Source organism: Amblyraja radiata, chromosome 4, assembly GCF_010909765.2.
Source record: "Amblyraja radiata isolate CabotCenter1 chromosome 4, sAmbRad1.1.pri, whole genome shotgun sequence".
NCBI lineage: Eukaryota > Metazoa > Chordata > Chondrichthyes > Rajiformes > Rajidae > Amblyraja > Amblyraja radiata.
This window is the reverse complement of record NC_045959.1, coordinates 47,533,988-47,559,012: the sequence shown is the minus strand read 5'-3', so window position 1 is coordinate 47,559,012 and position 25,025 is coordinate 47,533,988. Positions and strand designations below refer to the sequence as shown.

At 42.3% G+C, this 25,025-nt stretch overlaps 1 long non-coding RNA gene across 1 annotated transcript; it reads left to right on the top strand.

Annotated features, from left to right (window-relative positions):
- The first annotated feature begins 1,013 nt into the window (after positions 1–1,013).
- LOC116971713 lies at positions 1,014–24,389 on the top strand. The gene is made up of 3 exons (XR_004411579.1): positions 1,014–1,025; positions 17,097–17,098; positions 24,253–24,389. It is a non-coding gene; the product is annotated as an uncharacterized LOC116971713 (long non-coding RNA).
- Positions 24,390–25,025: the final 636 nt, after the last annotated feature.

The following is a 25,025-nucleotide window of genomic DNA, read 5'->3' as shown; positions in this document are numbered from 1 at the left end:
CCTCTCTTAGTTATTCCAGCACTTTGTATCTAACTTGAAGAACAAATTGGCTGAAGAGAAAAGAGATTAAGGTACAGGTTATGGATAGTTCCTCGGTTTGGCACAGAACAAGAAATGACTTGCTGCAGAGATTTATTTTCATCATTTTTCATTTTCTTACAAAATCGTAGGCCATTCAGTCCATCATCTTTATCAGCTTTCAGATCAACCCCATTAACCTTACTCCCTCACACATTTCCCTATATTCTCTCTCACTTGCTCATCAAGTCCTCCTGAATTTTCTATCTCCCACCTACATTATGGATAATATATAACAGCCAGTCAACCTGCCAATTAGCATGTCTCTGGCACAAGGGAGGAAACACACTCAGTTACAGGGAGAATATATAAACTCTACACATACAGCATCAGAGGCCAGGATCATACCAGGGTCAAAGGGGCTGCCACACAACAGCAAACCCATCTGCATCATTGGAACACTGTTTGATATGAGTGCGCTGGGAACACAATTGTTCACAAGACATGGACATGTTTTGGAATTAGGATTCAGAAAATATAATTCTCCAATTTGTGGATGACACCACATTTGGTATCTGGTTAATAAAAAAGAAAGATGTCATACCATACAAGAAGACAACACTGATAAACTTGCACATTGGTGATAAACATGGCAACTAAACTATAGGTTGTAAGTTGAAATGCCAACTCACAACTCACACCAATTGTAAGTTGCTGCAATTTGGAGGAAAGAACTTGAACGCCACATCATTGTGGAGAACAAAAGAACGAAGGGCAGAGGTAAAAAAGATACTACAAAAACTAAGCAACCAGTTATAGGTATGTTGCAAAGCCTACCTGAAGCGTCGCTGAAAATCTGTCGCTGCGGGTGTGCGCGATGTTGGCTCCGTTTAGAGGGGGCGGGATTGAAACGCGATTTTCTCTAGGCTGTTCAAATCGAAGATGTTCAGCCTAGTTAATTATTAACGAAAAATCGCTGGAAGACCCCGTCGCAAAAGCTATTATTAGTTTTAAAGGCCTCGTATAATAGTTATAGTAGTTTAAAAATCAACCTCTGAACCCGCGAACACCAGCAACCGCAGGGTCTCATAAAGCAAATAGTAGAAGGTAGGCTGTATATTTTTACATTAAAAAGGGCTTCTAAAGATCCCTTTATACAAAGTTTAATATTGCGAGTAGCTCATTTTGGGCCCATTATATCGCGCAGTATTTTTCTCGGCATTTGAGGGCACAAATCTACCGCAATGTGAACGTTCTAAACCAGCGCGTTCCACAGGGACCCACTGGAAAGCTGATTTAAAATGGGCATTTATTTACAGCAATTGAACACTGAATTCCTTCCATTTGGTCTATAAATTAATGTAAATGAGATTTAAAAATCATGTTTTATTGTGAATTATTTGTGAATATTATTTGGACATTTAGGCTATTTAAAAATGTTAATCATTTATTAAGAAATAGATCGATGTTTAGATCTAGTAATTGAAGTCTGAAATTAGCTACAATTAGGTAACTAACTAATTATATGCTTTAATTTCAGGTCATCCAAGTAAGATAATTTTATATTTGTTTCAGAATGCTTCAATCTATGATAACTGAAAATGTCATTCAGTTCTCTTAATTTTTAAGAAAGTTATGGGCTTTTGACTGTTCACGATCACAGCTTTTTTGTTATGTCCATAGAAAATCAATAGGGAACAAGATGCTCATTTCCCAGTATGAAAATGGCCATAACCTTTTAAATACTTGAGATATGAAAGTGAATTAGGTGTCAAATTAAAATTATTTTTATGCTTTATCTGATGGGATAAATTGCAGACTTGATTTTTAAAATCTCAAAATTTTGTAACATTGCTACCAGTTACAATATGGAAAATGTAGCTGTCAATCTGTATACAGCGAGCTCCTCTAACAGAAATGTGATGATCGCCGTATAATCTACAATGGTGGATAAATATTGGCTAAGGCACAAAGAATAATTCTACTGCATCTTCTCCAGATCATGATTCATTCTGATATTCCATAATGGACAGAGAGCTCCTTTGACAATACAGCAATTTCTCAGTATTGCACTGGACTATCAGCTCAGACCATCATGCTCTGCTCACTGGGAGAACAGCCCTTTGACTCAGGGAGAGATCTCACAACATATTGAGCCACAGCTGACTCTCGAAGCCACAACACAAAAGGATAATTCACATACAAAAAATAAATAAGCAAATAACGTACGAAGGTCACAAAGAAGAAAGTGAATAACCAATGATCAACAGCTCATATATAAAGAATTCATAGAAACCCGAGTCCATCTTTAGTGAGACTACATATGGTGTTCAATGTAAGGAAATGGTCTACCCACTATACAGAGGACATAAAACCATAGGAGATAATTGAAAAATGTTTCATAAGTGTCCCAGAACCGAGAATTGACCATCAGGAAAGGACTCCTGAGGGTGTGAATGATATAAGGCTGAGGAGCTACCATATGGCATCCTAAAAATATTCATGGCGTTTGCACGGTAGTGCCTATATGGAATGATCTGCCAGAGAAAATGATTGATGCACGTACAATAACAACATTTAAAATGAAGAAACAAGGAACTGCAAATGCTGGTTTACAAGAAAAAGACACAAATTACTGGAGTAACTCAGCTAATCAGGCAGCGTCTCTGAAGAGCATGGATAGGAAACATTTCGGGTCGGAGCCATTCTTCAGACTTTCAAAAGTTACTAGACTAAGTGCAGACCCATTGAGTTTACTCCCCCAACGCAATATTCCAGCACTCACCCGTTCCCCCAACGCAACCCGTTTGGCTTTTAAAAAAAACTTTAATCATGAATAACCCGGGGGGGGGGGGGAAGGGGGGAGAGGGCAGGGGGTGTGGCACTCAGCAGCTTGAGAGCCCATTGTGATTGGTGCACTGGAGGAGGGGGGGGTGAGGGGGACGGGAGGGGGGGGGAAGGTTATGGGCCCACTTGGCCAAATGGGACTCGCTTGGATGAGCATCTTGTTCAGCACGGACAAGTTAGACTGAAGGTCTTGTTTCGACTGCCGCTATGACTTTAAGAGGGATGATGGAGAAAAGGTTCCATGTGGGGAGATGTAAAGAATATAAATATAAAATGACTACAATCCAGGGCTCAGGAGAGATATTCTTCCACAAGGATCGGGATATGCAACACTCTACCACTACGAGCAGATGCGAGAAATGACACAAAAATGCATACATGGAAAATAAAAAGCAAAGCAGGAACAAAAGAGAAAGAGGCAAAAGCAGGAAATGCTGGATAATCTAATTAGAACAGGCAGCAGCTGTGGACAGAGAAGTACACACACATGCACTAGTCAACATTTTGGTTCTGTGATCCTTCATCTGAACTGAAAACAATGAAATGGAAGGATCTGGTGAAAGGAGGAGGGAGTATAAATGCCAACACAGAGATTGTGGCACCTACTCTGTCACCTTTTTACTGGAGTCATTATTTTATATTGATGGATTACTGATTTTGACCAGGAAGAAACATAGAAACATAGAAACAACCTGGATTCTATTTTATTTTCACACTTTGCATCCTAAAAATGAAAATCAATTACACGTTGCAACAGATTTGACCCAATGGTCTTAATCATTTAGGTATCATCAGATTAAATGTGTAGGTGGAAGTGCAGAAGGTGGTTTAAACCGAAAATAGACACAAAAAGCTGGAGTAACTCAGCGGGTCAGGCTGCACCTCTGGTGAAAAGGAATAAATGACATTTTGGTCAGAGAGTCATAGGGTCTGAAGAAAGGTCTCGACCCAAAACATCACCTATTCCTTTCTCCAGTAATGCTGCCTGACCCGCTGAGTTACTCCATTTTTTTGTGCCTATCATCAGATTAATCTCATCTCACGCCAGACTGCTGTCATGCAAAACTGCATCATCTCGCACATCTTGAATTTCTCAGTCCTACTGATGGGAGAGGAAGCAACATTTCTGCAATCCCAAGAGACCGCTTAAGAAGAGAAGGTTACTGTAACCTTGCCCAAATACGGACATTTGCAGGGAGTTTGGTCTTTATTGCAATCTGCACACACACTAGATATCAGACTCAAAAATGCTATGTAAATCCATTTCTATTGTATATTTTTACCTGAATTGTGTCCTTTACCCATTTGCCTTTATTCATTTGTCGCAAAGACCCTTTGCCAAGTGAGTGAAATAAGAGTCAATTCAATATGATCTGTCGTACAGGTATGTAGTCAATATGGAATAAAACATTGAACATAGAACAGTGCAGGAACAGGGCCTTAGGCCTACAATATCTATGCCAAACATGATGCCTGCATAGAGCTATACAGCCCGGAAACAGAGCCTTTGGCTCATGTCACCATGCTGATTATAATGTTCACCTGAGCTCGTCTCATTTGCCTGTGTTTGACCCATATCCCTTGAAACCTTTCCAATACAGTCCAAAGGTATTTTAAACATGGTTAGTTAATTTCCTGCCTCTACCACTTCCTCTTGCAGTTTTTCCATGCACAGAGAGTTTGTTCCCAAGAACTGTCCACAAAGTGAATTTTCTGCAAGTCAGAAGCAAACAATTTCCCTCAAAGCCGTAATGTAAAATCATTAGCAAGTTTGCAGATGACACAAAGCTGGGTGGCAGTGTGAACTGTGAGGAGGATGCTATGAGAATGCAGGGTGACTTGGACAGGTTGGGGGAGTGGGCAGATGCATGGCAGATGAAGTTTAATGGGGATAAATGTGAGGTTATCCACTTTGGTAGCAAAAACAGGAAGGCAGATTACTATTTAAATGGCGTCAAGTTTCGAAAAGGGGAAATACAACGGGATCTGGGGGTCCTTGTACATCAGTCTATAAAAGTAAGCATGCAGGTACAGCAGGCAGTGAAGAAAGCGAATGGCATGTTGGCCTTTATAACAAGAGGAATCGAATATAGGAGCAAAGACATCCTTCTGCAGTTGTACAGGGTCCTAGTGAGACCACACCTGGAGTATTGTGTGCAGTTTTGGTCCCCTAATTTGAGGAAGGATATTTTTGTTTTTGAGGGAGTGCAGCGTAGGTTTACAAGGTTAATTCCCGGGATGGCGGGACTGTCATATGCTGAGAGAATGGAGCAGCTGGGCTTGTTTAGAAGGATGAGAGGATATCTCATTGAAACATATAAGATTGTTAAGGGCTTGGACACTGTAGAGGCAGGAAACATGTTCCCGATGTTGGGGAAGTCCAGAACCTGGGGCCACAGTTTAAGAATAAAGAGTAAGCCATTTAGAACGGAGACGAGGAAACACTTTTTCTCATAGAGAGTGGTGAGTCTGTGGAATTATCTGCCTCAGAGGGCAGTGGAGGCAGGTTCTCTGGATTCTTTCAAGAGGGAGCTGATAGGGTTCTTAAAAATAACTGAGTCAGGGGATATGGGGAGAAGGCAGGAACGGGGTACTGATTGGGGATGATCAGCCATGATCACATTGAATGGCGGTGCTGGCCCGAAGGGCTAAATGGCCTACTCCTGCACCTATTGTCTATTGTCTATTATCTATTTAGCCTCGACCGCACTTGGGAACTGGCTTGCAAAGAAGGTCAGCATAGGTGAAAGGAATTGTTGAAATCAAATGAACTGTGACAAATATTTGTCTGAATGCAGCTGTGGGTGGAGTGATAGGGAGAGTGCCCTGTACCCACCAACCTGTGGCATTTCACCCCGGGGGACCACATAAGCGGCAAGGATGTTGAATAATATTGTGTAAACACTACATTATGACGCATTGAATGTATGTATAGCCTCCGAGAATGCCAGAAGAATTTTTGTATATATGTTTTACTTTGAATAAAGTTTATTTTTATTTTTATTTAATGTACCCACAACCTGTGTGAAGAACCTGTCCCTCAGGTCCACTTTAAATCTATCCCCTCTCACTTATAGGTGCTGGCTCAAAGGGCCAAATGGCCTCCTCCTGCACCTATTTTTCTATGTTTAAACCTATGCCCTTCGTTTTAGATTCTCCGTTCCCTTTCCAATGACGGCTAACATAATAATTGGGAATGTGTACACTTGCTGCATGTTGTCTGCTAAATTAACAGATTAGTGTCTCTTTCTTAATCAGTGAAGCCCTGATCCAGTTAGTTTAGCATACACAACATATGGCATTTACCCTCCAGATCATTAGGGAGAGAGTTCTTATTGCTGGGTGGAATATTGGGATATTTCACAGTTCCCCATCCATGGGAAATTAAGCAATCTCCGAGCAATTTCATCATTAGTTTTTTATGGCTCACTGCCTTAAGTTCCAAATCAATAACATAAGCAGAGGTACAGGTAATGCCCTCAGTGGCTTATTAGTTGGTTGAGTATCTCATATTATGCTTCAACATGTAGAAAAAAAAGACAAATTAAGGTTGACTTTGCCTCTGAGAACTGATGAGATAATTACGCTTTTATCCTGGGAGAGCCTGCCTGTGTAACTTGTTTGTTATATTTTATAGAAACAAATGATCTACATATGGACTATATAAGACAACATTTAACCCTCAGAAAAATTCCTGAGGGAGAACCCTTCACACTGAATTTTACTGTCACATTAAATAGGAAAATAAAATTATAAAGTGACAAGTGTTTATGCTCTAAACATCAAAATAAAATATTTAATATATATAAACAGTCATTAAATTTTGCACATTAGAAATTCAAAAATGGTTTAAAGGATGTGTATTAATGGAAAGTTATCTATTATTCAGCTGTCTATTTCATGACTGGTATTTCTGGGATTCTACATATTATCTGTTATTTTACTGTAGAGCATTTATATTTAATGGTTGGAGCTGTTTAAATGGACATAATAAAACATTTACGTTCTTCCAGCTCTGTGCATAATGCACATAAAACGGGAATGTAATGTGCTCCTCTCTTGTTTGTACCAGTTTTCCATCACAGCTTTCATTGAAATGTTCCCATTCACAAAAAGTGCACCCCGTGTATGGAAGAACAGAAGGATATTCACGATAAAAAATGTTGCATTTTTTCAAGATGCAATTGGATATTGCGCTGGAGAATATGTTTTCTGCATTCTAAATTATCTCTAATGAACGTTTCCAATTCTAACAAACCAGCTGTTATCAGGCAACTGAACCACCCTACCACAACGAGAGAGCAGTCCTGAACTTCTATCTACCTCCTTGGTGACCCTCGGACTATCGTTGATCAGACTTTACTGGCGTTACTTTGCACTAAACATTATTCCCTTATCATGTGTCTACACACTGTAAATGGCTCGATTGTAATGTATTGTTTATCCGCTGACTGGCTAGCACACAACAAAAGCTTTTCAGTGTACCTCAGTACATGTGACAATAAACTAAACGGAATGGAACTGAATTGAACTCCTGCAATCACCCTCAAAAAGCTTTCTGCCCTGCTGGTGTACCTAGCCGCGTTCTTAAAACCTGCACGGAACAACTGGCTGGTTTTTGCAGACATCTTCAATCTCTCTCTACTGACGTTCAAGGTTCTCGCCCATTTGAAAAGGACATCCATAATACCAGTGCCCATGAAGAGTAAGGTGACATGCCTCAATGACTACTAACTGGTGGCACTAATGCTTGCGGTGATGAAGTGCTTTAAGAGGATGGTTATGATAGAAACATAGAAACATAGAAATTAGGTGCAGGAGTAGGCCATTCGGCCCTTCGAGCCTGCACCGGCATTCAATATGATCATGGCTGATCATCCAACTCAGTATCCCGTATCTGCCTTCTCTCCATACCCTCTGATCCCCTTAGCCACAAGGGCCACATCTAACTCCCTCTTAAATATAGCCAATGAACTGGCCTCGACTACCCTCTGTGGCAGGGAGTTCCAGAGATTCACCACTCTCTGTGTGAAAAAAGTTCTTCTCATCTCGGTTTTAAAGGATTTCCCCCTTATCCTTAAGCTGTGACCCCTTGTCCTGGACTTCCCCAACATCGGGAGCAATCTTCCTGCATCTAGCCTGTCCAACCCCTTAAGAATTTTGTAAGTTTCTATAAGATCCCCTCTCAATCTCCTAAATTCTAGAGAGTATAAACCAAGTCTATCCAGTCTTTCTTCATAAGACAGTCCTGACATCCCAGGAATCAGTCTGGTGAACCTTCTCTGCACTACCTCTATGGCAATAATGTCCTTCCTCAGATTTGGAGACCAAAACTGTACGCAATACTCCAGGTGTGGTCTCACCAAGACCCTGTACAACTGCAGTAGAACCTCCCTGCTCCTATACTCAAATCCTTTTGCTATGAAAGCTAACATACCATTCGCTTTCTTCACTGCCTGCTGCACCTGCATGCCCACTTTCAATGACTGGTGTACCATGACACCCAGGTCTCGCTGCATCTCCCCTTTTCCTAGTCGGCCACCATTTAGATAATAGTCTGCTTTCCTGTTTTTGCCACCAAAATGGATAACCTCACATTTATCCACATTATACTGCATCTGCCAAACATTTGCCCACTCACCCAGCCTATCCAAGTCACCTTGCAGTCTCTTAGCATCCTCCTCACAGCTAACACTGCCCCCCAGCTTAGTGTCATCCGCAAACTTGGAGATATTGCCTTCAATTCCCTCATCCAGATCATTAATATATATTGTAAATAGCTGGGGTCCCAGCACTGAGCCTTGCGGTACCCCACTAGTCACTGCCTGCCATTGTGAAAAGGACCCGTTTACTACTACTCTTTGCTTCCTGTTTGCCAGCCAGTTCTCTATCCACATCAATACTGAACCCCCAATGCCGTGTGCTTTAAGTTTGTAAACTAATCTCTTATGTGGGACCTTGTCGAAAGCCTTCTGGAAGTCCAGATACACCACATCCACTGGTTCTCCCCTATCCACGCTACTAGTTACATCCTCGAAAAATTCTATAAGATTTGTCAGACATGATTTACCTTTTGTAAATCCATGCTGACTTTGTCCAATGATTTCACCACTTTCCAAATGTGCTGCTATCCCATCTTTAATAACTGACTCTAGCAGTTTCCCCACTACCGATATTAGACTAACTGGTCTGTAATTCCCCGTTTTCTCTCTCCCTCCCTTCTTAAAAAGTGGGGTTACGTTTGCTACCCGCCAATCCTCAGGAACTACTCCAGAATCTAAAGAGTTTTGAAAGATTATTACTAATGCATCCACTATTTCTGGAGCTACTTCCTTAAGTACTCTGGGATGCAGCCTATCTGGCCCTGGGGATTTATCGGCCTTTAATCCATTTAATTTACCCAACACCACTTCCCGGCTAACTTGGATTTCACTCAATTCCTCCAACTCCTTTGACCCGCGGTCCCCTGCTATTTCCGGCAGATTATTTATGTCTTCCTTAGTGAAGACGGAACCAAAGTAGTTATTCAATTGGTCCGCCATATCCTTGTTCCCCATGATCAACTCACCCGTTTCTGACTGCAAGGGACTTACATTTGTTTTAACTAATCTCTTTCTTTTCACATATCTATAAAAACTTTTGCAGTCAGTTTTTATGTTCCCTGCCAGTTTTCTTTCATAATCTATTTTTCCTTTCCTAATTAAGCCCTTTGTCCTCCTCTGCTGGTCTCTGAATTTCTCCCAGTCCTCCGGTATGCTGCTTTTTCTGGCTAATTTGTACGCATCATCTTTCGCTTTGATACTATCCCTGATTTCCCTTGTTATCCACGGATGCACTACCTTCCCTGATTGATGCATCTCAAATCTGCATTGGTAAGGACCTGGGCCCACTATAATTTACCTACCACAACAGAGAATTGGATCTCGCTAGCTCTTCACTCAACCACTTGGACAATAAGAACATATTTGTCAGGCTATTGTTCATTGACCACACCTCAATATTTAACACCACTATCCTCTCTTAACATCAACAAACACAGAGAACTAGGTCTCTGCTCATCCCTACGAATTGGCTCAATGCCATCCTCATTGCCAGATGACGGTCAGTATGAACCGGTGACAACACTTCCTCTTTGATAACCATCAACACAGGAGCACCTTTGTGCTCAGTCCCCGGCTCTACTCTCTCTACACCCATGACCATGTAGCCAGACACAGCTCGAATGCCATCTTTAAATTCACAGACGATACCACCATTGTTGAATGAATAACAGTCAATGATAAGTCACAGTACAGAAGAGAGATTAATCACCTGATTGAATGGGGCAGAAGAACAATTTCCCCCTCAACATTAGTGAGACCAAGAAACTGATTGTTCACTTCAGGACAGGAAAGCCTGAAATCCATGAAACTTGGCTTCATTGACGAGTTGGTGGTGAAGAGAGTTAACAACTTCAAGTTCCTGGGAGAACATATCTCTGAAGATCTATCCTGGGGCCAACATATTGATGCAATCACAGAAGAAGCCCATCAATGCCTCTACTTCCTTATAGGATGGAGGAGATTCGGTATGTCATCAAATGCTTTATCAAACTCTGTCAACCATAATGACTGGTTGCATCATGGCTTGGTTTGATAAACTCGAATGCCTAGCAATGAAAGTGGTGGAAATTTCCCAGATCATTATGGGTACTGACTTCCCAACCATCGATGGGATCTACAGGACATGCCGCCTCAAAAAGGCAGCTAATATCATAAAAAACTTGCATCACCCTGGTCATGCTCTCATCACGCTTGGTCACTTTCGGTGTAGAATGGAACAGCATCACCCATTATGTGATGCGAGTAATATTATCCAGAGGCACGTGGTTAGTTCTTATGTGCTTGCAAATTACACCCAATATTACTTTCAGCAGAGCTTCAAAGTACATTTAATCTTCCTTCACCTATCTAGTAAAATCAGCCAAGGACTCATAAACCCAACATCATCTTCTGCAGCTCCTACCAGCATCCATGTGCCTCAGTCCTTGACTCAGTCAACCTCCTGGTTCAATCCATACATACCTGGTGACCCTATAATACAGTGATGGCTCAAAAGTTATTCTGTTTTAGAACCCGTGATGGGATTGACCTGCTAATTACCTATATAATATTGTCTGTCATTGACAGCGTAAACCTGAAAGGTTTCAGATTCTTCCTACACATTCAGAGTCAATCCCAGGTCCATGCTGACTTTCCCCAGCTTCAGTTGGACTTGGAGTATTTGCATTTGTTGTTCAACTGGATAAGATTAGCAAATGATAAAGTATCTTGTATGCCTTTTGATCACTGCTCAACGGAGCCTTATGGGATTGTGCAAATGGGGACCTTGAATGAGTCATTAGTCATTTAATACCCACTTAACTATAGAGTTAAGGGCCTGTCCCACTTGGCCGTAATTTACGCGACAGGCCAGTAGTGATTGACGCGCAACGGTCGCGCGCGTCATCATGTGTCCGCACAGCCGTCTGGAGCGCGTGACGTCATTTGAAGATAGACACAAAATGCAGGAGTAACTCAGCGGGACCGGCAGCATCTCTGGAGAGAAGGAATGGATGATGATTTGGGTCGAGACTCTTCCTCAGTCTGAAGAAGTGTCTCGACCCGAAACATCACCCATTGCTTCTCTCCAGAGATGCTGCCGGTTCCGCTGAGTTACTCCAGCATTTTGTGTCTATCTCCAATTGTCTTGGCCCTGCTCTGGGAGTAGGAGTGGGGGCGGATGCGGATCCGGATCCGCAACGGCTGTGAGCTCCAGGCCGAGCTTGGCGATCGCTTGCCTGCTTCTGCTGTTGTTGGAGGTGAGACATTGTGCCGCACCAGGGTGTCCAACTTGGCTGTCATTTACGCGACAGGCCGGTGGCGCGTGAAGATTTCGTCCAGAACGAAATCCTGGAGCGCTGCGGGATACCGCGTGCAACTCCACACTCCTCCACGCCTCTCCACGCGCCCGTCCCGCGCTACCCACACGCTTCCCACACACTTCCCACACGCTACCAGGTCGCATAAATGGCGTGCAAATGACGGCCAAGTGGGACAGGCCCTTTATTAGACTGTTAAAATTCTACCTGCCTAACTCAGGGAGCAATGACACCAATTGAAATGTCCTGAAGAAGGATCCTGACCTTAAACGCACCTACTCATGTTCTCCAGAGATGCTGCCTGGCCCATTGAGTTACTCCAGCACTTTGTGTCTTTATTTGTAATGTTTTGGGACCCTGGGTGAAATAAGCTTCTTCAGCATAGCAGGGTATTTAAATCTTCCGATTCATGTGGCTCCGCTCATGAACCACAATTTACATTCGTATTTTGGGAATGTACCATAAGGGGTTAAGAATGCCTACAACAACTTTAATAATCAATACTCAATAACAGTCATTTACTCATCTCCACTGAAAAACAAGAGTTAGCAGCTGAAAATTAGCTGCATGAATAGCTTTGCCTTTTATACACGGGATTGATCTGCTGAGCTCCATCAGGTTGTGGCCTTGTCTAAAATCTTCCTTCTAAATGTTGACTTATGCATTTATCTTCTCTGGCACTCTAGGTCCAGTGAAATCACACCATAATTCATTATTTAAAAAAGTTAAGCAGAATTTAGGCGGTTATATTTCATAGGGTGCAATGCAATTTTAAAATGTAAACTCATTGCAAAATGTTTTTAAAAAAGGCTATATTTATTTGAATTAAAATGCATTAAAAAAAATGTAAAGCTATGCCTTGCCCGCCTTATAGTCTCATCAGCCTATTTAGTGTATTATTGTCACGTGTACCAAGGAACAGTGAAAAGCTTTTGTTTGCATGCTATCCAGTTAGAGAAAACACTCTATATGAATACAATCAAGCCATCCACATTGCACAGATAAAGAATAAAGGGTACAACATTTAGTGCAAGATATAACATTGAAGTCCGATAAAGTCAGATTAAAGATAGTTCAAAGGTCTCCATTGAGGTACAGGGGAGGTCAGGACCGCACTCTAGCTGATGAGAGGGTGGTTCAGTTGCCTGATAACAGCTTGTACTTTCCTTTAAATGGTTTAGCCATTATTTCTCAACACATCTGGATTTCAAAAGCTTCAGATTGTTCTGAAATCTCCAGAATGTAAAGTGTAAATCCTTGGACATTGTTCCCAACATCTCAACAGAACATTGGTCCTAACATCTCAACACCTGATCTCAACAGGTCAGGCAGCATCCCTGGAGAACATGGATCATTTGAACTGGACATCAGTGTTACTTTTGTTCATTCAAATATCAAACATGGGAAAATAAGGCAGGTACTATAACAGCATTTAGATAAACACATGAACAAGTACATGGATATGAAAGGTTCAGAGGGATATGGGCCAAACAATGCAAAATAGGACTAGGTTAGATGAGGCGTTTTGGTCAGCATGGACAAGTTGTACTGAAGGGGATGTTTCCCTGATGTATGACTATGACTCCATTATTTGCTGCAGCACCTAGATTATGAAAGCTGCAGATTGTCCTGGAGTATCCAGAATATAAAGAGTAAATTCTAGGACGTTGGTACCATCAACTCAACAGGACGCATAAGAGCATTAACAAAACTGTCATCTTCAGATGTCTTCTTTAATTACTTTTGTTCATAATTCAAACGCCAGACCTAAGAAAATGGCTTTTTGATCGATGAGCGTGAATTGTACCATGGTTAGTAAAGATTCTACCTGGTTTTTAAATTGCCATGGGGATAGGTGTGTATGGGCATCTGCAGGCAGCCATGCCAGGTGTACTGACTTATGGGGCAGCCAATGGCTGGAACACATGGGCAGGGCAATTGGAGGTGAGAAGTCAAAAATGAGAGTTTAAGAATTAACTAACAGACCCATGAATAGGGACCTGCCTTTCAAGCTTGCTCCATTGGCTTTGATGAAACATTAAATTGTACATTGCACAAAATAGTTTGACGCAAGTCCATTCCATTCCCAGCGGGTCAGGCAGCATCCCTGGAGAAAATGGATAGTTGATGTTTTGGGTCAGGACCATTCTTCAGGCGGAAATTGGTCCCAACCCGAAATGTCACCAATTCATGTTCTCCAGGTATGCTGCCTGACCCTATGCTGTCTGAAGCAATGTCCAGGCTTGAAAAATCACATATCCATGTTCTCCAGGGATGCTGCCTGACCTACTGATTTACTCCAGCACTTTGTGTCTTTTTTTTGTAAACAAGCATCTGCAGTCCCTTGTTTCTCCATTCCATTCCCACTGGACAAGATGGATTTAAGATGCAATGCTTTTTGTCCTTTTCATAATGCAAGGTTATATTGAACTACCACTCCCCCATCCCACCCACCAGTAAGTGTAAGGACAAGCCAATTATGGAAGAGGAATAGGACCATCCATCCCGAGGATTCAACTTGCTAATTTTTAACGGGCTGAATTGTGTTGAGGTCTGTAGCTCTGAGAGGAAGAGCTGAATAACAGCTGTCCGCACGGCACTGGACCACATGTGGTGTCCAACAATGGAGGCTGAGTGCATCAGGACTCCTCAGCTTTGTGTCCCGTCAGCAGACTCAAGATCCTAACCGGGAGATTGGGTGGAAAGATGCAAAACATCTCTAATTATTCCCTAATGTTTTAAAGTGTTTTAAATCAATTTAATTGATTATTTTTCCGCATTTCATATATTCTTCTAATGTCATAACACGCATAATGGTTTTTCAATGGCCTTACATTTAAGGGCATGGACATATTTAGGGAGATTTTAAATCTATGACGAATGTTCACGACTTTGATCAGAGGCAAGTTTTCTGTCCAGTGAGCACATTCCAGGAGTGGGTCACCATCTTAGAACTATCACTATAGAAAACCTTAATATGTAGGATGGAACTGCAGATGCAGGTTTACACCAAAGATAAACACGAAATGCTGGAGTAACTCGATGGTCAGGCAGCATCTTTAGAGAAAAGGATAAGTGATGTTTCGGGTCGAAACCCTTCTTCGGACGGGAAACTCAAAATGTTACCCATTTCATCTCTCCAGTGATGCTGCCTGTCCCGCTGAGTTACTCCAACATTTTTTGTCTATCTTCGATGTAAACCAGCATCTGTTGTCCTTCCTACTCTATACTACCAAGGCCATTGTTTGAAGTTGAATCAGATGAACCCATGTGCTCACAATCAGTAAGATCGACAGCTTCCCATTCTACATTCATCACCACCTTTCCGTCAGCCCATCTGTGCTCAGAGACTCATTCATGCATTTATTACCTCCAGAAGCCTTGGACAACTTCCCATCTTCCAACCTTCATACATTTGGACGGTAGACAAGAATGCTGGCGAAACTCAGCGGTTGAGGCAGCATCTATGGAGCGAAGGTTTAGGTGACGTTTCGGGTCGAGACCCTTCTTCAGACTGATGTGGGGGGGGGGGGGGGGGAAGAAGAAAGGAAGAGGCGGAGACGGTGGGCTGTGGGAAAGCTGGGAAGGGGAGGGGAAAGAGAAAGAAAGTAAGGACCATGAAATTGAAGAAGTCAATGTTCATACCACTGGGGTGTAGACTACCCACGCTAAATATGAGGTCCTGCCCCTCCAATTTACGGTGGGACTCACTCTGACCATGGAGGAGGTCCAGGACAGAAAAGTCGGATTCGGAATGGTGATGTTTCGGGTCGATAAATTTGGAGCTAATTTATAAGTCTGTTACTTGTATCCTATCTGGCAACGATTATCATTGCTCACGTATTCCAAGTTGGTTCATGTTGGCACTCACTTCAGGGCTCTCGCAATTTAATTTCCTCATTCTTGATTTGGAGCCCTATATGTCCTCTTTATTCTGTGTTCTCCAGTAGTCCCATAATCCTCTGTACTCTGCATTGAGCCATCTGAATTTGTTTATATCCCAATCACCAAGCCAGAGGCAGTCCTGCCTTTAACTCTCCCACCAACCACTAAGCTGTGGAGTTAGCTTGCCGAAGCTTCTTTGTTCTGACATTTGTTCATCTTTAAGACACTGTCTAAAACCTTTCATTTGTGTTGAAGTTCCTCGAACATTGTTACAATCACCACAACCTATTGGAAAAGATGACTGGAGTAATTACTTGCAATCTCCCCGATAAATTCATCATTAATGAGACATGTCAGCTCTGCACCAAAGCCAATGCATCACAAGCCTAAAGACATTTTGCTATTCAAGCAGTAATTATTACCTGCTAGATATATGAGGACTGTTGTGCTTGTTGTATTGATTATATCTAACACATTAAAACAAAAATAAGTATTTTATTTGTATAATTTATATATTAACTTAGTTTCACTTTATCCTGATTTATATCTTGAATGTGGGCAGGAGGAAATGTAGGTTCTCTATCTTCCTTCCACCTTCTCCTAGATCCCTCAACCAACTTACATGCAGTTTTTTCCTTTAATTATCTTTTTCCTGGTTTAAGAGCCTTGATGACTTGATTAAGCCTTGCATGCAGTTCCAGTTCTTACTCATCTGATTCATTATCCCAGACCTTATTAACTTCCTAATTCTAATCAATGGAGCAGTGATGCTGAACATTACATGGGCAGAGTAATGATGGTTATTTTATAGAAGTAAATACTGCTAGGGAAAGTTTTGTGGATCATAGGGATTTCCTTAGAGTATAAGTCCTCATCAAGGTTTGAATACTTTAATTCCCAACTCAAAACTAATGTTCCTATTTTGATTTTAATGATTAATAAAAACAACATTTTCCAAGAAGACATTCACAGAGAGAGGTTGATATCTGAAACACACTGTCTGAGGAGGTGGTAGAGTCAGATACAATCATTATATTTAGAAGGTATTTAGATAAACGATTGGCCAGACTTCGAAGGATATGAACCTAATGCAGGTAAATTGAGTAAATGCAGATGGGCAAAAAGGTAGCCCTAGACTGAGGTTGTGGGCATAAGGGCCTGCTGCTATGCAGTATAATTCAATGACTAAATTGGATTACACTTATTTTTGTTGCGCTAACACTGCAACTCGTATCTCCACATCCCCCACAAAACAAAATGGAAAAATTAGCCAAAATCTGGTGCAAAATGGTATCTGCACAATTAAATATTTATTTTATGCAAACCTATGCATGAGGAAATACGCAGATGTTATAGAAAACTCTTAAAGTAATTAGAGTAGGGATTCATTGATTGGTGCGTTATACTCAGTGCGATTGAAGAAAACGGCGATCAAACATTGTGAGAGACGTTTCTGTCTCACCTGTGCCCAGGTATTGTTGCTCTACATTGGTGGATGGTGGAGATGGTTACTAGGCTTGAACTGTGGACTACACTCTTGCAGCCTCCATCTCCATTAGGAGCATACCTGATGCCAGGATTGGGTCAATCACACTAATGAAGATTGCAGTGGGGCATGCCCAGTCCAACATTTCAATTTTATGCATTTATCCCAATTAAGGAAAAGGCATACTTTCACATTTGCTACTTGTTTGTTTCTGTAGAATATATTCTCTACCAGACAGTCAACTTCTCTTTGATGACACTATCTAAATCACCCATCCATTATATATTGGTGGCGGTGGCTGGTGGCGGCGCGATGATTCCTGGTGGTGGCGCGACTCGTTGCAGCGGCTCCTACAGCCTGTCTGTCTTTTTTTTTTTTTTTGTCTAGTTAAATGTAGTGTTTGTGTTTTTTTAAGCTTGGTTTTAAATGTGTATATGTGGGGGGGGGAGGGGGAAACCGTTTTAAATCTCTTCCCTGTTCGGGAGACCCGACCTTTTCCCTGTCGGGTCTCCGTTGTCGTTGGGGCCTAGCACCATGGAGCGGCCTCCAGCCTGAACGACCCGGGGGCTCGGGAGACTGCGAGCTGCGGACTACTCACCATCGTGGGGCTGGCCGGCCTCGGAGCGTGGGGAGCGGTGGTGACTCGCTGCTGCTACTCGACTCCTGGGGCTCGGAGGCTCCAGCAACGCAGCCGCAGGTCCGGTGGACTGGGACATCGGGAGCTCGCGGGTCCGGGGGGAGAGAGAGACCGCTTCCCGGAGCTCCCGCAACGCGACTTCTCCAGCCCGTGTCGCGGGGTTGGAACGACCCGGACCGGGACCGTACATCACCTGGCGCGGCTTCATGGCCGTGGGACTCACCATCGCACGCTGGGGCTCCGACCTTGTACTTTCAGACCGGGAGCGGGGCCGTAAATCGCCCCGCGCGGCCTAAAATGGTCGTGGGACTTATCATCACACGCCTGGAGCTTGGACATCGGGAGAGAAATTGAGAGCAGGGGAGAGAAAAGACTTTGCCTTACATCACAGTGGGTTCACTGTGATGGATGTTTGTGTGAACTTAATTGTGTGTATGTCTGTAGGACATTGTTTTTGTTTGTATGGCTGTGGAAACAAAATTTCGTTTGAGTCTCACTGGGGCTCAAATGACAATAAATTTGTATTGTATTGTATTGTATTGTATTGTACCTCATACACACTACTCAAAACATCATAGAACAAGAAATGCAGGATGGAAACAGGTCCTTTGGCTGACCGTCTTTGCAGACCTTCAACTATTCATTGATACGAATCCTATATTAACCCTAATTTAAAATAAAATTCTCTTCACATTCTCATCAACTTCCCCTAAGATTCTACTACTCACCGGCACACTAGGAGCAATGGCCAATTAACAGTGGCCAATTAACCTGCCAATGTATGTTGGGTACTTGAAAGGAAAATGGAGCACCCAGAGGAAACCCCAGTGGAACATGCAAACTCCACAAAGACATGATCTGAAGTCAAGATTGAACCCGGTTTTCTGGCATTGGGAGATACGGCTCGACTAGCTACATCACTGCACTGGGGCGAATGATATTCAGAAAGGGTAAAGATATTTCATTCCTCAATTAATATCAGGTCTGAAGAAGGGTCTCGACCCAAAACATCACCTATTCCTTTTCTCCATAGATCCTGCCTCACCCACTGAGTTTCTCCAGCATTTTATGTCTACTTGTGAGTCATACTAATCTTTGGAAATTAAAGAATTTATATTTGTCCCCGAAGACAAAAGAATCTACGGATGGTGGAATTTTGACCAAAAAACGATGTCTAAAGAAGGGTTCTGCCCTGAAACGTCACCTGCTCCTTTTCTCCACAGATGCTGCTTGACCCGCTGAGTTACTCCAGTACTTTGTGTATATCTTAGGAAATCAGAGCAGCCAGAGGAAACCCACATGTTCACAAAATCCACACAGACAGCATTCAAAGTCAGGATTTAACTTGGGTGTCTGACGCTGCAAGGCTGCCACTTTGAGAAAATGCACACCTCCAGGTTCAGGCACAGTTTCTTCCCAGCTGTTATCAGACAACTTTACCATCCTACCATAACTGGAGAGCAGTCCTGAACTACAATCTAACTCATTTGGAGACCCTTGGACTATCTTTGATCGGACTTTACCTGTTTTATCTTGCACTAAACATTATTCTCTATCTAGTATCTGTACACCATGAATGGCTCGATTGTAATCATGTATTGATTTTCCGTTGACTGGTTAGCACACAACAAAAGCTTTTAATTGTACCTCAGTACATGCGACAATAAACTAAACTACACTACTAACTGCTTCACTCTGCCATCCTCTCAGTTGAGTTCATAATTTTGACCTATAACTTGGTGAATGTGCTTCTTCAGTTTCTTACATCTTAAGATTTTTCTTTCACTTGTACAAAATAGGTAATACATCAGAGAAACTCAGATCCTTTGGAAAGCCTTTTGCTAAAATATTTTTGCTGATGGCAATCTATACAGTCATTTACTTGAACAATGGTGGTTTTAGTGCAGTTGGGCCTGTCTCTGTGCATTTCCTTAGAAAGCCTATCAGCCAACAGATGCTGGTATCTTGAGCAAAACACAAAGTGCTGGAACAATTCAGTAGGTCATGCAGCATCTGTGAAGGGAATCGATAGGTGAAGTTTTTGGTCGGGAAACTAAGGCAATCATTTCCTTTAAATTAGAAGGAACAAAGTCACTAAACTTATCACAAAGTCACTGCCCCAAAAAATGAAGAATTAATTCAGTCAAATTAAGCATTTAGGCCTGTGTTCATTCTTGTGATCTAGTTGTGTGCTTGTGATGATTGTTATAAGACATCGGAGCACAATTAGGCCCTTTGGCCCATCAAATGTACTCAATGGTTGATCTATTTTTCCCTCTCAACCTCAATCTTCTGACATCTTTATAACCTTTGATATAATTATAAATCCTGCAAAGTATCTCACTTATACGATTGTTGATCTTCCTCAGTTAAACTATCATTTAATAAACACTGCCAATAATTTGTTTTATTCCAAATATGGTCTATGCCATAGAGCAGTTTGCCATGAGATTATAACAATCTGCCTCATTCCATTAGCAAATGTTTTATTTAGAAGGATGACCTATGTAATTGCAGCACATATGTAATTTTATTTGTTGCAATGAATAGCGAAATAGCCTCTATGATCCCCGTGGCTCATTAAGAGAAATAACACTAGATGCAGCCCATTGAACAGTCTGATCTGTGGGTGGGCTACCTCCACATGCAAGCTGTTTAGCCCTGGGGACTACAATTATGGTGATTACCATTATCACAGTCATTGTCACGATTACCTGCAAATCTGCTATAGCCCTGTTTCTAATTCTACAGGATATATATATGTGTGTGTGTGTGTATATATATATATATATATATGTATATATGTGCGTGTGTGTGTGTGTATATATATATATATATATATATATATGTGTGTGTGTGTGTGTGTGTGTGTGCGTGTGTATATATATATATATGTATGCATATATATATGCATACATGTACACACACTCATATATATATGCATATATATATATGTGTGTGACGGCATTCACTGCTTCCAACCTCCAATATATATATCAGGTTGGAGCAGTGAATGCTGTCATTAGTAGGAAGGGGGTGGACTGGTTAATAGGTAAACTTACCCCTCTTTGACTGTTTTTCTACCTGCTTTGTTAATTCCAAGTGACATTTATTGATGCATTAAGTTCGCCACCCCTTCCATCCATCAAAAGGACAACTGCGAGGCCAGTGCATTTGTGATCAGTAGTGCAGTACTACCTTGCCATATACATGCTCTTATCAGCATATTGTGCACCAGGGACTTGATTATTGGACTTCTGCTGCTGCACTAAGGCCATCATTGGCAATCTTCCTTTCAACCACCCTTTCGTACTGATCCAGTCTAATTGCCCTAAAACCTTAGGCCAGGAAATCTAAATGTTTAATCAAGTATATAAATAAATGCCTGTGGTGTGGTATGATGTGGTGGGTCACAAATAAACTGCAGCAATCAAATTGTTTGACCTCCGGGCATAAGATGATAACTCTCATAAGGTCCAAGTAATTTCTTATTGATAATCAAAGCTGCAGAAATGAGGTAAGACTGCTTAAGTTAGAATCTAAAAATATGTTTTATTAATGAAGCTGACTGTTTATGAAATGCCAAAGATCATTAATGAACATCATGAGTGTGGAGATGATAAGGATATCTAGCCTGGATAATATCATACAGAACTAGAAATCAACACTCACCCTATCCTGCCTCAGACAGGACCCCCTGTGTGGAAGGAAAGAAAATATACAGAACGTGGATTTATATTATGCATATTGTGATATCAGAATGTGCCAAAATCCTTCATATCCAATGAAGTGTTTTTGAATATGATGCACGATTGTTATAAAATAAATATATGGGGGCCAATTTATGTAAAGCAAAAACTGCCAAATGTGTGAAATCAATGTGGAAAATATGCTTTTTGTAATCTTAGTTGAAGAATAGCCTTCAATTTAGGCATCTGGGGGATTTCTGGTCTTCTCTACATTAGGTTGTAGAACATATTGTCTGACCACTCAGCCCAGTTTTAATACCTTGCATAACCAAGGGTATTGAAACCCTGGGGAAATCCCAGAATTTGAGAGGGGTAAGGCGTTGAGGGGAGGGGGCGGGGAGAGAAGGAGTGCGGGAAGCGGGTGGGGTGTGTGGCTACCAGAATTATACTGAATTGCTGCCTTTTTAGTTAGCTGAACAACAGCATCAGACTGGTTTTCCAGAAGGCAATTGCAACACAGCCCACTCATCCAGCTATTGGATCGTCTGCCTTCAGCATGTGTAGACCTAGATCCCACTGTTAACTTCCTGGGATCCATTTTTTCTGGAGAAACAAAGAACTGCAGATGCTGGTTACAAAATAAAGACACAAAGTGCTGGAGTAACTCAGCGGGTCAGGCAGCACCCCTGAAGAAAACATGGATCGGTGGCGTTTTGGGTGGGGACCCGTCCTTCTCACTGCCAGGTGATGTTATTGTGCCGGCAGCATGGAGGTTCTGGGCCTGGAGCCCTGGTGGGTCGATGGCTCCAGTGTGCTGATGGCTGAGAGAGAGGCGAGGATCACGTGATATTGTCGGAGCCTCAGCAACAACCCCCAACATAAGCCTGTGGGAAGAAAATTTCCAACCCAAACATCCCCAATCCATGTGCTCCAGGGATGTTGCCTGACCCGCTGAGTTACTCCAGCACTTTGTGTCTTTGTCTCCATTTTTTCTGTTTCCTGATGCACGGCTACAACAGTTGTGCATCTTTAAGATATGTAAATTAAGAATATGTGAGCAGTTAAAAAAACTCTTTTCAAGGTTCATTTGGGGAGAATAGGGGGTGAAATTCAGATTACAGGACGTTTTAGTGGCTCTGAGACTAATGTTCAGATAACAACTCGGTGTTCCTTCAATTCCAAAGGACTGGTCATAGTCAAAGTCATGTGAAACAGGCATTCGGTCCACCGAGTCTGTGTTTAACATCTTACATATTTTCTCTACATTCCCATAGATTTTTCCCATATTGTCACACTCACCTATATACTGGAGCGCACACACACACGCACGCGCACACGCACACGCACACGCACACACACACGTATTTTGGTGAGGATCAAGAACCAATTGCCAGTATCCCGGTGCAGAGGAGCTGAGTTGGCCAAGGGACATTCTTGTAGTTCTGCTCTTGCACAGACCCAGGTAGCAAGAGGTCAAGGGTTCAGTCCTTCCCAACAACCTGCACACCTTCCAAGGTTATGTTGGTGACCAGATACCCCTGGAGAGGAAGCACATACATCAACTGGTCCTCTTGGGGCTTTCTGCTACTTTGGACACTGCAAGCGACGAGGAGTGGAGCACTTCCTGGACACAAAGGACAAGGTTTTAATTTACATTTTTGTTTTGCTTTTAACAGAGTTACGTTAGAAAAAACAATCTGAGGCCAAGTCTCCAACTTGATGTTCACTCCCGGCAGGATAGTAGAGGACTTGATGAGTTACAGAATGTTGCTGGGTCAAGCAGAGCACTGTGTTATTAGTGATAAAACCCCCTCCAGGAATTTACTCCTTTACCTTTCGGGGTTCACGACATTTATCTCCAATTAATAGGTTTTTTCTCTTGTGCTTTTTCCTTTACTGGGAGACTGCGTGACTTGGGATGGATTCCTGAGCACTCCTGTTTCAAAGGTAAGGTTCATAGAGATCTCTCATGTGTTTACACAGTTTACACACATCCAGATTAAATTCCATTTGGAATATTTTGGAGGACCAAGAACCTAGAACCAAGAAGAATTGTAACATCAGCTGGGACATTATCGTTCTACTTGAAATGCAGATTGCAGATTGCTTTGCCCAGAAATTCAATTGCTTAACGTTGTGCTGCTTTATTGTCAATAAAGTTGCAACCCCAGCCAAAAGTCAAGCTCAATGGCATCCGAGCCTCAGGAAATGACATTATTCCCTATGTAATGCTCTTTCCAGACCATCGCAAGAGCCCTTCCATCATAGGGTCTGAGGGACACCAGTCAATAGACACTTCCAGGACTAGATGGTGTTAAAACATGCAAGGTGATAACAACTACCTGTAAAGATCTACCTTCCCCCTCCAGCTCTACAAAGAACCCACCCAGCCCCCATCTTCCCACCCCTACAACCTGCACTGCACTCTTTGACCTGCAGCTACATACCTACTCTCTCAACTTCCCTTTTGGTGCTGTTATATTGACCTCTGCTCACCGTTTCCTCTACCTTATGCTTTCCACCTATCCACCAGGGTGGAATAGTGGCGGCACAGTGGCGCAGCTGCCTCATAGCACCAGATACTTGGGTTCCATCCTATCCTGACCGTGAGTGCTGCCGGTGCGGAGTTTGCATGGTCTCCCATGTGGAGTTCCCCCGAGTGCTCTGGATTCCTCCCACACCCCAAAGAGGTATGGGTTAACAGATTAATTGGCTGTATCTCTAAACTAAACTGTAACCAGGTCTAAGTAGACACAACACACTGCAGTTGTTAAGCAAAGAACTGGAGGAGGAAATGTGCCAGAAGGAACGGTAGATGTAGGTTTAAACCAAATATGGACACAGAATGCTGGAGTAACTCAGCGGGACAGGTAGCATCTCTGGAGAGAAGGAATGGGTGATGATTTGGGTCGAGACCCTTCTTCAGAACTGGAGGAACTGTGCGGATCAGGCAGCATTTCTGACAGGAAATTTACAGATGTCGTTTGGGATCGAGACTCTTCTTCAGACTGATCGGAGTTAGGGAGAGAAAGCTGGAATAGAGGAATGGGGGTTGGATAAAGTCTAGTGAGTGTTAGTGGGATTCAAGTGTGTGTGGGGGGGGGGGGGGGGTGGGGGGGGGGGATTATCAGATGGGTGGAGCAAAGATCCTCCGCTATAAGATCTTTGGGGTGGAGTGAGTGACAAAGTCTCAATACAGAAAGGAGACATTTATCTTCCACTGCTCCTCTTCTTTCCTTATTTGACATCCTTTTCACCTCTAACCTTTGTCAGTTACTCACTCCATCCACCAATGATGTGCAAATTGAGAACCCAGGGTTCGATATTTGTTGCAGATTTTCAAAGAATTTGCTAAAGTCTAAAACACGCCAAAATTGGTAGATTTTATATTTTCAAATTATATTATTTAATTTGCATTACACTATCAGATAACTGATATTAGATTTTGGTTAATGGGGCTGTTATCCATAGCAAGTTGCCCAATGAGGTGCCAACAAAACTCACCTGTTTATTTATCTAGCAGGGTTATTGTATATTGATCAGATAGGAGAATGTATTAATATT